Raw genomic sequence first — 12,811 nt, 5'->3', positions numbered from 1 at the left:
TGATTATTGTAGATTTGTAGTATAGTCTGAAGTCAGGGAGCCTGATTCCTCCAGCTCCGTTTTTCGTTCTCAAGATTGCTTTGGCTATTCGGGGTCTTTTGTGTTTCCATACAAATTGTGAAAATTTTTGTTCTAGTTCTGTGAAAAATGCCAGTGGTAGTTTGATAGGGATTGCATGAATGTGTAGCTTGCTTTGGGTAGTAGAGTCATTTTCACAATGTTGATTCTTCCAAACCAGGAACATGGTATATCTCTCCATCTATTTGTATCAACTTTAATTTCTTTCATCACTATCTTATAATTTTCTGCATACAGGTCTTTTGTGTCCTTAGGTAGGTTTAGTCCTAAGTATTTTATTGTTTTTGTTGCAATGGTAAATGGGAGTGTTTTCTTAATTTCACTTTCAGATATTTCATCCTTAGTGTACAGGAATGCCAGAGATTTCTGTGCATTAATTTTGTATCCTGCTACTTTACCAAATTCATTGATTAGCTCTAGTAGTTTTCTGGTAGCATCTTTAGGATTCTCTATGTGTAGTATCATGTCATCTGCAAACAGTGACAGCTTTACTTCTTCCTTTCCAATTTGGAATCCTTTTATTTCCTTTTCTTCTCTGATTGCTGTGGCTAAAACTTCCAAAACTATGTTGAATAAGAGTGGTGAGAGTGGGCAACCTTGTCTTGTTCCTGATCTTAGTGGAAATGGTTTCAGTTTTTCACCATTGAGAATGATGTTGGCTGTGGGTTTGTCGTATATGGCCTTTATTATGTTGAGGAAAGTTCCGTCTATGCCTACTTTCTGCAGGGTTTTTATCATAAATGGGTGTTGAATTTTGTCGAAAGCTTTCTCTGCATCTATTGAGATGATCATATGGTTTTTCTCCTTCAACTTGTTAATATGGTGTATCACGTTGATTGATTTGCATATATTGAGGAACCCTTGCATTCCTGGAATAAACCCCACTTGATCATGGTGTATAATCCTTTTAATGTGCTGTTGGATTCTGTTTGCTAGTATTTTGTTGAGGATTTTTGCACCTATGTTCATCAGTGATATTGGCCTGTAGTTTTCTTTCTTTGTGATATCCTTGTCTAGTTTTGGTATCAAGGTGATGGTGGCCTAATAGAATGAGTTTGGGAGTGTTCCTCCCTCTGCTATATGTTGGAAGAGTGTGAGAAGGATAGATGTTAGCTCTTCTCTAAATGTTTGATAGAATTCGCCTGTGAAGCCATCTGGTCCTGGGCTTTTGTTTGTTGGAAGATTTTTAATCACAGTTTCAATTTCAGTGCTTGTGATTGGTCTGTTCATATTTTCTATTCTTCCTGATTCAGTCTTGGCAGGCTGTGCATTTCTAAGAATTTGTCCATTTCTTCCAGCTTGTCCATTTTATTGGCATAGAGTTGGTTGTAGTAATCTCTCATGATCTTTTGTATTTCTGCAGTGTCAGTTGTTACTTCTCCGGTTTCATTTCTAATTCTATTGATTTGAGTCTTCTCCATTTTTTTCTTGATGAGTCTGGTTAATGGTCTATCAATTTTGTTTATCTTCTCAAAGAACCAGCTTTTAATTTTATTGATCTTTGCTATCATTTCCTCCATGTCTTTTTCATTTATATCTGATCTGATTTTTATGATTTCTTTCCTTCTGCTAACTTTGGGGGGTTTTTGTTCTTCTTTCTCTAATTGCTTTAGGTGCAAGGTCAGGTTGTTTACTCGAGATGTTTTCCTGTTTCTTAAAGTGGGATTGTATTGCTATAAACTTCCCTCTTAGAACTGCTTTTGCTGCATCCCATAAGTTTGGTTCGTCGTGTCTCCATTGTCATTTGTTTCTAGGTATTTTTAAAATTTCCTCTTTGATTTCTTCAGTGATCACTTCGTTATTAAGCAATGTATTGTTTAGCCTCCATGTGTTTGTATTTTTTACAGATCTTTTCAGGTAATTGATATCTAGTCTCATAGCGTTGTGGTCGGAAAAGATACTTGATACAATTTCAGTTTTCTTAAATTTACCAAGGCTTGATTTGTGACCCAAGATATGATCTATCCTGGAGAATGCTCCATGAGCACTTGAGAAAAATGTGTATTCTGTTGTTTTTGGATGGAATGTCCTATAAATATCAATTAAGTCCACCTTGTTTAATGTATCATTTAAAGCTTGTGTTTCCTTATTTATTTTCATTTTGGATGATCTGTCCATTGGTGAAAGTGGGGTGTTAAAGTCCCCTGCTATGAATGTGTTACTGTTGATTTCCCCTTTTATGGCTGTTAGTATTTGCCTTATGTATTGAGGTGCTCCTATATTGGGTGCATAAATATTTACAATTGTTATATCTTCTTCTTGGATTGATCCGTTGATCATTATGTAGTGTCTTTCTTTGTCTCTTCTAATAGTCTTTATTTTAAAGTCTATTTTGTCTGATATGAGAATTGCTCCTCCAGCTTTATTTTGATTTCCATTTGCGTGGAATATCTTTTTCCATCCCCTTACTTTCAGTCTGTATGTGTCTCTAGGACTGAAGTGGGTCTCTTGTAGACAGCATATATATGGGTCTTGTTTTTGTATCCATTCAGCCAATCTGTGTCTTTTGGTGGGAGCATTTAGTCCATTTACATTTAAGGTAATTATCAATATGTATGTTCCTATTCCCATTTTCTTAACTGTTTTGGGTTCGTTATTGTAGGTATTTTCCTTCTGCTGTGTTTCTTGCCTAGAAAATCTCCTTTAGCATTTGTTGTAAAACTGGTTTGGTGGTGCTGAACTCTCTTAGCTTTTGCTTGTCTGTAAAGCTTTTAATTTCTCCATCAAATCTGAATGAGATCCTTGCTGGGCAGAGTAATCTTGGTTGCAGGTTTTTCTCCTTCATCACTTTATATATGTCCTGCCAGTCCCTTCTAGCTTGCAGAGTTTCTGCTGAAAGTTCAGTTGTTAACCTTATGGGGATTCCCTTGTGTGTTATTTGTTGTTTTTCCCTTGCTGCTTTTAATATGTTTTCTTTGTGTTTAATTTTTGACAGTTTGATTAATATGTGTCTTGGCATATTTCTCCTTGGATTTATCCTATATGGGACTCTCTGTACCTCCTGGACTTGATTAACTATTTCCTTTCCCATATTAGGGAAGTTTTCAACTATAATCTCTTCAAATATTTCCTCAGTCCCTTTCTTTTTCTCTTCTTCTTCTGGAACCCCTATAATTCGAATGTTGGTGCATTTAATGTTGTCCCAGAGGGCTATGAGACTGTCCTCAGTTCTTTTCATTCTTTTTTTTTTTTTCTGCTCTGCAGTAGTTATTTCCACTATTTTATCTTCCACATCACTTATCCGTTTTTCTGCCTCAGTTACTCTGCTATTGATCCCCTTTAGAGTATTTTTAATTTCATTTATTGTGTGGCTCATCATTGCTTGATTCATCTTTAGTTCTTCTAGGTCCTTGTTAAATATTTCTTGCATGTTGTCTATTCTGTTTCCAAGATTTTGGATCATCTTTACTATCATTATTCTGAATTCTTTTTCAGGTAGACTGCCTATTTCCTCTTCATTTGTGAGGTCTGGTGGGTTTTTATCTTGCTCCTTCACCTGCTGTGTGTTTTTCTGTCTTCTCATTTTGCTTATCTTACTGTGTTTGGGGTCTCCTTTTTGCAGGCTGCAGGTTTGTAGTTCCCGTTGTTTTTGGTGTCTCTTCCCAGTGGCTAAGGTTGGTTCAGTGGGTTGTGTAGGCTTCTTGGTGGAGGGGACTAGTGCCTGTGTTCTGGTGGATGAGGCTGTATCTTGTCTTTCTGGAGGGCAGGTCCACGTCTAGTGGTGAGTTTTGTGGTGTCTGTGGACTTATTATGATTTTAATCAGCCTCTCTGTTAATGGGTGGGGTTGTGTTCCTGTCTTGCTAGTTGTTTGGCATAGGGTGTCCAGCAATGTAGCTTGCTGGTCGTTGAGTGAAGCTGGGTGCTGGTGTTGACATGGAGATCTCTGGGAGATTTTCAGCATTTGATATTATGTGGAGCTGGGAGGTCTCTTGTGGACCAGTGTCCTGAAGTTGGCTCTCCCACCTCAGATGCACAGCACTGACTCCTGGCTGCAGCACCAAGAGCCTTTCATCCACAGGGCTCAGAATAAAAGGGAGAAAAAGTAGAAAGAAAGAATTAGTAGAATTAGAATGAGAGAAAGAAAGATAGATAGTAGGAAAGAAAGAAAGAAAGGGGGGAGTGTGGGAGGGAGGGAGGAAAGAGGGAAGGTAGGAAAAAAGAAAGAGAAGATAAAGTAAAATTGAATAAAGTATGATAAAATATAATAAAGTTATTAAAATAAAAAATAATTATTAAGAAAAAAATTTTTTAATTAAAAAAAACAGATGGATAGAACCCTGGGACAAATGGTGGAAGCAAAGCTATACAGACAAAATCTCACACAGAAGCATACACATTCACATTCACAAAAAGAGGAAAAGGGGAAAAAATCATAAATCTTTCTCTCAAAGTCCACCTCCTCAATTTGGGATGATTAGTTGTCTAAAGGAGAGAAGGAAGGAAAGAAAGAAAGAAAGAAAGAAAGAAAGAAAGAAAGAAAGAAGATAAAGTAAAATAAAATAAAATAAAATAAAATAAAGTTATTAAAATAAAAAATAATTATTAAGAAAAAAAATTTTTAATTAAAAAAAAACAGATGGATAGAACCCTAGGACAAATGGTGGAAGCAAAGCTGTACAGACAAAATCTCACACAGAAGCATACACAAACACACTCACAAAAAGAGGAAAAGGGGAAAAAATCATAAACCTTGTTCTCAAAGTCCACCTCCTCAATTTGGGATGATTCGTTGTCTATTCAGGTATTCCACAGATGCAGGGTACATCAAGTTGATTGTGGAGCTTTAATCCGCTGCCTCTGAGGCTGCTGGGAGAGATTTCCCTTTCTCTTCTTTACTCTCACAGTTCCCGGGTCTCAGCGTTGGATTTGGCCCCGCCTCTGCGTGTAGGTCGCCGGAGGGCGTCTGTTCTTCGCTCAGACAGGACGGGGTTAAAGGAGCAGCCACTGATTCTGGGGCTCTGGCTCACTCAGGCCGGATGGAGGGAGGGGTACGGAGTGCGGGGCGAGCCTGAGGTGGCAGAGGCCGGCGTGACATTGTACCAGCGCGAGGTGCGCCGTGTGCTCTCCCGGGGAAGCTGTCCCTGGATCCCAGGACCCCGGCAGTGGCAGCCTGCACAGGCTCCCTGGAAAGGGGGCGTGGACAGGGACCTGCGCTCGCACACAGGCCTCTTGGCGGCGGCAGCAGTAGCCCCAGCGTCCCTCGCCCGTCTCTGGGGTCCACGCCTTTAGCTGCGGCTCCCGCCCGTCTCTGGAGCTCCTTTAAGCAGCGCTCTTAATCCCCTCTCCTCGTGCACCAGGAAACAAAGAGGGAAGAAAAAGTCTCTTGCCTCTTTGGCAGGTCCATACTTTTTCCCCCCCGGACTCCCTCCCGGCCAGCTGTGGTGCACTAACCCCTTCAGGATGTGTTCATGCCGCCAGTCCTCTCCCTGCGCTCCGACCGAAGCCCGAGCCTCAGCTCCCAGCCCCGCCTGCCCCGGCGGGCGAGCAGACAAGCCTCTTGGGCTGGTGAGTGCCAGTCGGCACCAATCCTCTGTGCGGGAATCTCTCCACTTTGCCCTCTGCACCCCTGTTGCTGCGCTCTCCTCTGCTACTCCGAAGCTTTCCCCCTCCGCCACCTGCAGTCACCGCCCGTGAAGGGGCTTCCTAGTGTGTGGAAACCTTTCCTCCTTCACAGCTCCTTCCTACTGGTGCAGGTCCTGTGCCTATTCTTTTGTCTCTGTTTATTCTTTTTTCTTTTGCCCTACCCAGGTACGTGGGGAGTTTCTTGCCTTTTGGGAGGTCTGAGGTCTTCTGCAAGTGTTCAGTAGGTGTTCTGTAGGAGTTGTTCCACGTGTAGATGAATTTCTGGTGTATCTGTGGGGAGGAAGGTGATCTCCACGTCTTACTCTTCTGCCATCTTCCTCAACTCTCTCTCCCAGTAGCTATCTATTTTACATTTGGTAGTGTATATATGTCCATGCCACTCTCTCACTTCGTCCCAGCTTACCCTTCCCCTGCCCCGTGCCCTCAAGCACATATATACAATGGAATATTACTCAGACATAAAAAGAAACGAAATTGAGTTATTTGTAGTGAGGTGGGTGGACCTAGAGACTGTCATACAGAGTGAAGTAAGTGAGAAAAAGAAAACTAAATACCATATGCTAACACATATATATGGAATCTAAAAAAAAATAATAGTACACTTTAAATGGGGGAATTTATGGTGTGTGTCTTCTATCTCCAAACTGTTCTTATAAAAAATCTTTCAATAGAAGGGCTCAGGACAAAAAATTACATCAGCTTATAAAGCACACAGCCACAGAAAGCAATTGCATAATGGAAGATACAAAAATACTGTATGAGGCAAAATAAGTCTTCTGGGAACCTCTGTACCCTGGAGACACAGTGAATGACACCACTGCCAGTAATTGGCCTCTCAGCTCTGTGACTGTCTCCAACCAGGCAGGCAAGTAGTCTCCTCATAAGCTTGGCCCCCCCCTGGATTGAAAGCCTCCTCAGCATTCTGGGTCAGCCTGAGAGGGACAGAAAAATTGCTGCACAGGTCCTGTAAGTAAAATTGTTTTGTTCAATGAAAAAGCTCAACTCTAGACAAGCCAAACTTTCTTACCCACAGAGAAGAGTTTCCTCACCCTGTGTAGAACTAGATTAGATAATGGGATGATGGGCTGAGGCAGATGGTAGAATTTGTAGAATTATTTATTCTTGGAGAATCTATAGAGAAGGGGCATTTTGTTCTGCCAGGTGTGGTGGGATACCCTGTTGTTCATTAGTCAAATGACTTAATCAGTTGCTAATATATTTATCCTGGTCAGTGGTTTGGTGCTCAAGAAATCCAAAGAGGTCTTCAGGGGCTGAAAACCTCATTTATAAGCCCAGTGATTCTTACTAAAAATGGAAAAATACCAATTTTGAACATCTACTGCATGCTAGGTACTGTACTAGACACAGTGCCTATTTTATCTCATAGATAAGGAAACTGAATCAAAGAAAGTTTACATTACTTGTAGGTTTCAGTGCATGAGCATTGGAATTAAAAAGAAATAGGTCTAGAATCCCAGCTCTACTATTCACTAGTTGTATTGATCCTGTATGTGTTTCATAACTTCTCTGAACTCAGTTTCTTTAACAGAAAAGTGATTTAATAATACTTGCCACATGGTGTTGTAGTAAGAATGAAAAGATAAAATGTTTATAGGGTTCTTGGCAAAGTAACATTCACAGAACAAGTTACTAAATGGTAACTGTTGTTATAATATTTTTTGTTATTGCTGCCATACAAGATCTCAAAACTAGTTGGTATTTGAGCAAGGATCTAAACCCAGATCAGTCACACAATAGCCATGCCATTGGCAATGACTTGGACAATACTGATAATGCCATATGGTCTAATTCAGCAGTTAAAGACATAGCCACAAGCTACAGCTCATGGCAGTGCAATGAAAGAAGAGCATCATTGTGATCTAAGTAGACAGGAAAATTAGTGGAGAGACTATAGCTTATTTCTCACAAGAGAAAATGAAGGTTGTGCAGCGATTGGAGAGGATGAATGGGGATGATGTGCAGGGATTGAACAGATTCGATTGTGATGACTGCAAAAAAGAGTAACTTGGAGGAACTTTTGTGTTTCCTCCTAATAATATCCACTAGTCCTCCTTTATTTGTTGATATGAACAGTTTTGTGTTCTCAATTTAAGACAATTGCAATGAAATACAGCTTCAAGGTCCCACTACCAACCAGACTGGTATTAGCCTTCATATGTAGACCTCCTGAGGCTCCAGTTTTTGACATTTCCGAAGTAGAATCAATACAAATTTAATGACGATTTGTATGTTGAGGATGAGAAAGAGAGGGAGAAGAGTGTGTGGTGTGTGTGCATGAGGGAGACAATTCTAAGCTGATGATTTGCTAGAATTTGATGTCATTTACTGATAAATGAAGCATTGAGAGAGAGAGCCAGGTTTGGAATGGGACAGGGAGTGAGGTCTTTGTGGTTCTTACTGAGGTTGAGGTGTCTGAGGATGTATGAGTAGAGATACCCCTCAGGTATAGATAAGATAGTTTATTCACATTTTATTCACTGGCACTAAGCAGTGAGCTTTGATTTGTCCTCCAAACTTCTGCCAGTTCTTTTTCTAAATCATCAATTTGATCTCCTCACTCTAGTTCCATGATTCATTACTGTCTTCAAGTTTAAGCCTAGAAATCTTGCCACAGCTTCAAAGATTCTATTAACTTTTGAAATACAGAACTCAGGAGAGGCCATAATTAGATTTAAGGTTTGCAAGTCATCTGGATATAAGTGCTATTTAAAGCCATGGGAATAACTACTATATCCCAAGGAGAATATATGGAGAGCAAGAAAGAAAAGGAACTCCTTGGAAGAAAAACAGACTCCTAAAGAACAGCAAAATTACAAGACAGAGAACCAAAATATCATTTGATAAATGGGGGGGGGGAAATCTCACAGAATCACTAGCATCGAAGCTAATAAAGGAGAAAGTTTCAAAGTGGAAGTAGTCAACACTGAGACAATTTGAGATAAAGGAGAGGAAAACAAATGTGAAAATAAACCTTTGCACTTGGTATTTAGAAAGTCATTGGTGACATCAGTTGGAGAAATTTCTGAGAGTCATTAGGGAAAGAATCCAGATTGTTACTGAAGGTGAAGAAATAATAAACAAAAGCAGACTGTCTTTCAAAGAACAATTTTGTTATTATAAAAGATATGGCAGGAACTTGAGAGAGAAACAGGGTTTATGTCTTATTTCTCTCACTAGCAAAGCACAGTGGCCAATTATGAAAGATGTTCAATATGCCTTGGTTGCACTGAATGTGTTGACAACATGGATATAAATGTGTGGGAAGCTTTCATTAATAGATTGGGGTAACACTCGAGTATTGTAGACTGCAGAAAAGGAGTCAATGGTACTAAATAAGATGCTAACAAAGGAAAGGAATTTTGTTGGTGTTAAATTAGAAGAGATGAAGAATGATTTATTTACTTATTCATAAAATATTTGGAAATGCCTGGCTTTTGATGCTCTGAAACTAAAATCCAAGTCCCTTATCCTTTCCATGGAATTCAAGATTTCAATGTCCTTCTCCCCACCAGCCTTCTCTTGCTTCATTTCCCACAGCACCCAGCTTCACATTTAAGGCTCAGCATATTGATTTTCTTGTAGTCAGCCAACAAACTGTATTGTGTCATTATTACATTCAGCTTCTGCTCCCTTGTTATGTATGTCAAGAATACCTCTTTCCTGCTTTCCATCCTTGTGAACTCACACCCACCCATCAAAACTTCACACAGTTAAAATTCATCTACTCTGTTAAGATTTCTTGGAACTGATTCCTCTTGACACACAGCCAAACACATTCATGCATACACGGACTCAGATTCTGTCACTCCACACTAATTTCTGTCTTATCTAAAGCACCTTACCCTTGTGCACTCTACAACTAGCGACATTTCTTCATCTCTGATTCCTCTGATACACACCTTGCCGAATATAGTGCCTGGCATGTAGTAGGTGTTCAAAATTGGTAATTTTTTATTTTCAGAGGAGTCCCTGGACTCATTAAAGATAAGGTTTTCAGGGTTTCCCTGGTGGCGCAGTGGTTGAGAGTCCGCCTGCCGATGCAGGGGACGTGGGTTTGTGCCCCAGTCCGGAAAGATCCCACATGCCGTGGAGCAGCTAGGCCCGTGAGCCACGGCTGCTGAGCCTGCGTGTCCGGAGCCTGTGCTCCGCAACGGGAGAGCTCACAACAGTGAGAGGCCCGCGTACGGCAAAAAAAAAAAAAAAAAGAAAAAATATAAGGTTTTCAGCCTTATAAAGATGAGGTCCTGACAACCTCTCTGGTTTCATCAGGCACCAAACCACTGTTATTTTACTTGCTTTGTACCCTTAGTGCTGACACAAATACACACTGAGCTCCCAGTTTGATGTTGGAATGAATGAAGTGTTTATGACGGATGATCAAGTGCTTAGGTGGGGTGATTGGCTATGAAAGGAATAAGGAAACCTCTGTGTCTGAGCCCAGCATGGATGATGAGAGGGTGCAGGGATTTATGGTTGTAGACCAATGAAAAAGAAGGAATTCAAGGGAGTTCTCTTCTGCCAGGCTCAGCACAGATCAGTTCAACCTGCACTGTGAAAGGGAAGGGAAAAAATGATAAGAAGAATGAAAATGAGCAGTGAATAAATTGAATTATTGAAATAATGTAAGGGGAACCATGAAGATGTTAGGGTGAAAGAGAAATTGTTCAGATAGCAATTTGTTTTTTTAAACTGATCTCTTATAAAATTTCCTAGAACTCAATGACAAAAAGTACAACTCAATCATTGCATATCACTGTGAAAATCGCTGTGATAGGCAGAATTAACTGACAGAGGCCTTCTGCACTCTCATAATCGTTTTTATTTTTCATCATAATACACTGGATATTGGAATTATTTATAAACAGCAAAATTCATTCTCCCTTACTTGATTATAAACTCTTTAAGAGGGGTTTTGTTTGTATTATATCTTAGCTTCTAACACAGCACTGTGCACAGAGTAGGTGCTCAGAAAATGTCTCTGAGAGTATAAGGCAAGAGCAAAGGAAGAGATATTACAAGTTCATTCTGGCTCAACATTTTCACATATGCCACTCTAAAAGCCTTGGAATACTTCATCTTGACATACACAAAAATAGAAATCTTTCAAGCACTGATTTTCTTGGAAAGCCTTCTCCAAATACCCCAAACCTTTTGTACACAGAATTGAAGTGATCCCTTTTTCATGATTACTCTGCTTCCCAGTAACCCCAGGAAGTAGTTAACTTGAAAAAACTGAATCCCAGGTTCTGTGAATTAATAATAAATAAACAGGTCAAAGGCTTGTGGAAAATGAGAGGTGAACCCATCCTTTTAAATTATTATAAGTATCATTCATTTTATAGGTTTTTAGTTTATCTTTCTGATCAAGACATACATTTTTTTTAATTTTTGAATTTAATTTAATTAATTTTTTTATATAGCAGGTTCTTATTAGTCATCCATTTTATACACATCAGTGTATCCATGTCAATCCCAATCGCCCAATTGATCACACCACCATCCCCACCCCCCCTGCTGCTTTCCCCCCTTGGTGTCCATACGTTTGTTCTCTACATCTGTGTTTCAATTTCTGCTCTGCAAACCAGTTCATCTGTACCATTTTTCTAGGTTCCACATACATGTGTTAATATACAATATTTGTTTTTCTCTTTCTGACTTGCTTCACTCTGTATGACAGTCTCTAGATCCATCCACATCTCTAAAAATGACCCAATTTCGTTCCTTTTTATGGCTGAGTAATATTCCATTGTATATATGGACCACATCTTCTTTATCCATTCGTCTGTCAATGGGCATTTAGGTTGCTTCCACAACCTGGCTATTGTAAATAGTGCTGCAATGAACATTGGGGTGCATGTGTCTTTTTGAATTATGGTTTTCTCTGGGTATATGCCCAGTAGTGGGATCACTGGATCATATGGTAATACTATTTTTAATTTTTTAAGGAACCTCCATAATGTTCTCCATAGTGCCTGTATCAATTTACATTCCCACCAACAGTGCAAGAGGGTTCCCTTTTCTCCACACCCTCTCCAGCATTTGTTGTTTGTAGATTTTCTGATGATGCCCATTCCAATTTGTGTGAGGTGATACCTCATTGTAGTTTTGATTTGCATTTTTCTAATAATTAGTGATATTGAGCAGCTTTTCATGTGCTTCTTGGCCATCTGTATGTCTTCTTTGGAGACATGTCTATTTAGGTCTTCTGCCCATTTTTGGATGGGGTAGTTTGTTTTTTTAATATTGAGCTGCATGAGCTGTTTATAAATTTTGGAGATTAATCCTTTGTCAGTTGCTTCATTTGCAAATATTTTCTCCCATTCTGAGGGTTGTCTTTCCGTCTTGTTTATGGTTTTCTTTGCTGTAAAAGCTTTGAAGTTTCATTAGGTCCCATTTGTTTATTTTTGTTTTTATTTCCATTACTCTAGGAGGTGGATCAAAAAAAATCTTGCTGTGATTTATGTCAAAGAGTGTTCTTCCTATGTTTTCCTATAAAAAAAAAAGAATGAATGAAATTAGAACACTCCTTAACACCATACACAAAAATAAAGTCAAAATGGATTAGAGACCTAAATGTAAGACCGGACACTATAAAGACATACTTTTTAAAAGTAAAAGCTATGAAAATGTTTCTCAGAGATCAATCTATTTATGAAAAGTACTAATAGAACTTGTTAATCTTTCAAATTTTCAGAGTTAATTGTGAAATGCATGCCAGTTGGGCAAGACCGTATCTATTTCGTTTCTATACATTTGTCAAATTCATGACACTCAATAAACAATCGTTGGAAGTAGTGTCCAAAAAAATTTTTAAATAAATGTTCCCTTTTTTGTTAACTCTCATTTCCATTATGAGGTTTCATAATACATTTGACAGTAATTTGATTGGTTCTCTGAGGACACTCTCATTATTCTAAACTGGAAACTCTAAAGTCATATTTCACTGATTTGGTCAACTCATGTAGCTTAACACTTTTTTTTCCTCTAATTTTCCATTAATTTGAATTAAAAATTTCTCATTGTTAAAACTAAGAGATTTATTTAGGGAATTCTTGAGGTCGCACTTTGGGTGAACTTGTGAGGTCTGGAAACACTTAGGTTCCCCTGAGGAACCTTAACATTGGCTAC

Source organism: Mesoplodon mirus, assembly GCF_964341445.2.
Source record: "Mesoplodon mirus genome assembly, chromosome: 7".
In the NCBI taxonomy this organism is placed as follows: Eukaryota; Metazoa; Chordata; class Mammalia; order Artiodactyla; family Ziphiidae; genus Mesoplodon; species Mesoplodon mirus.
This window is presented reverse-complemented; position numbering follows the sequence as displayed.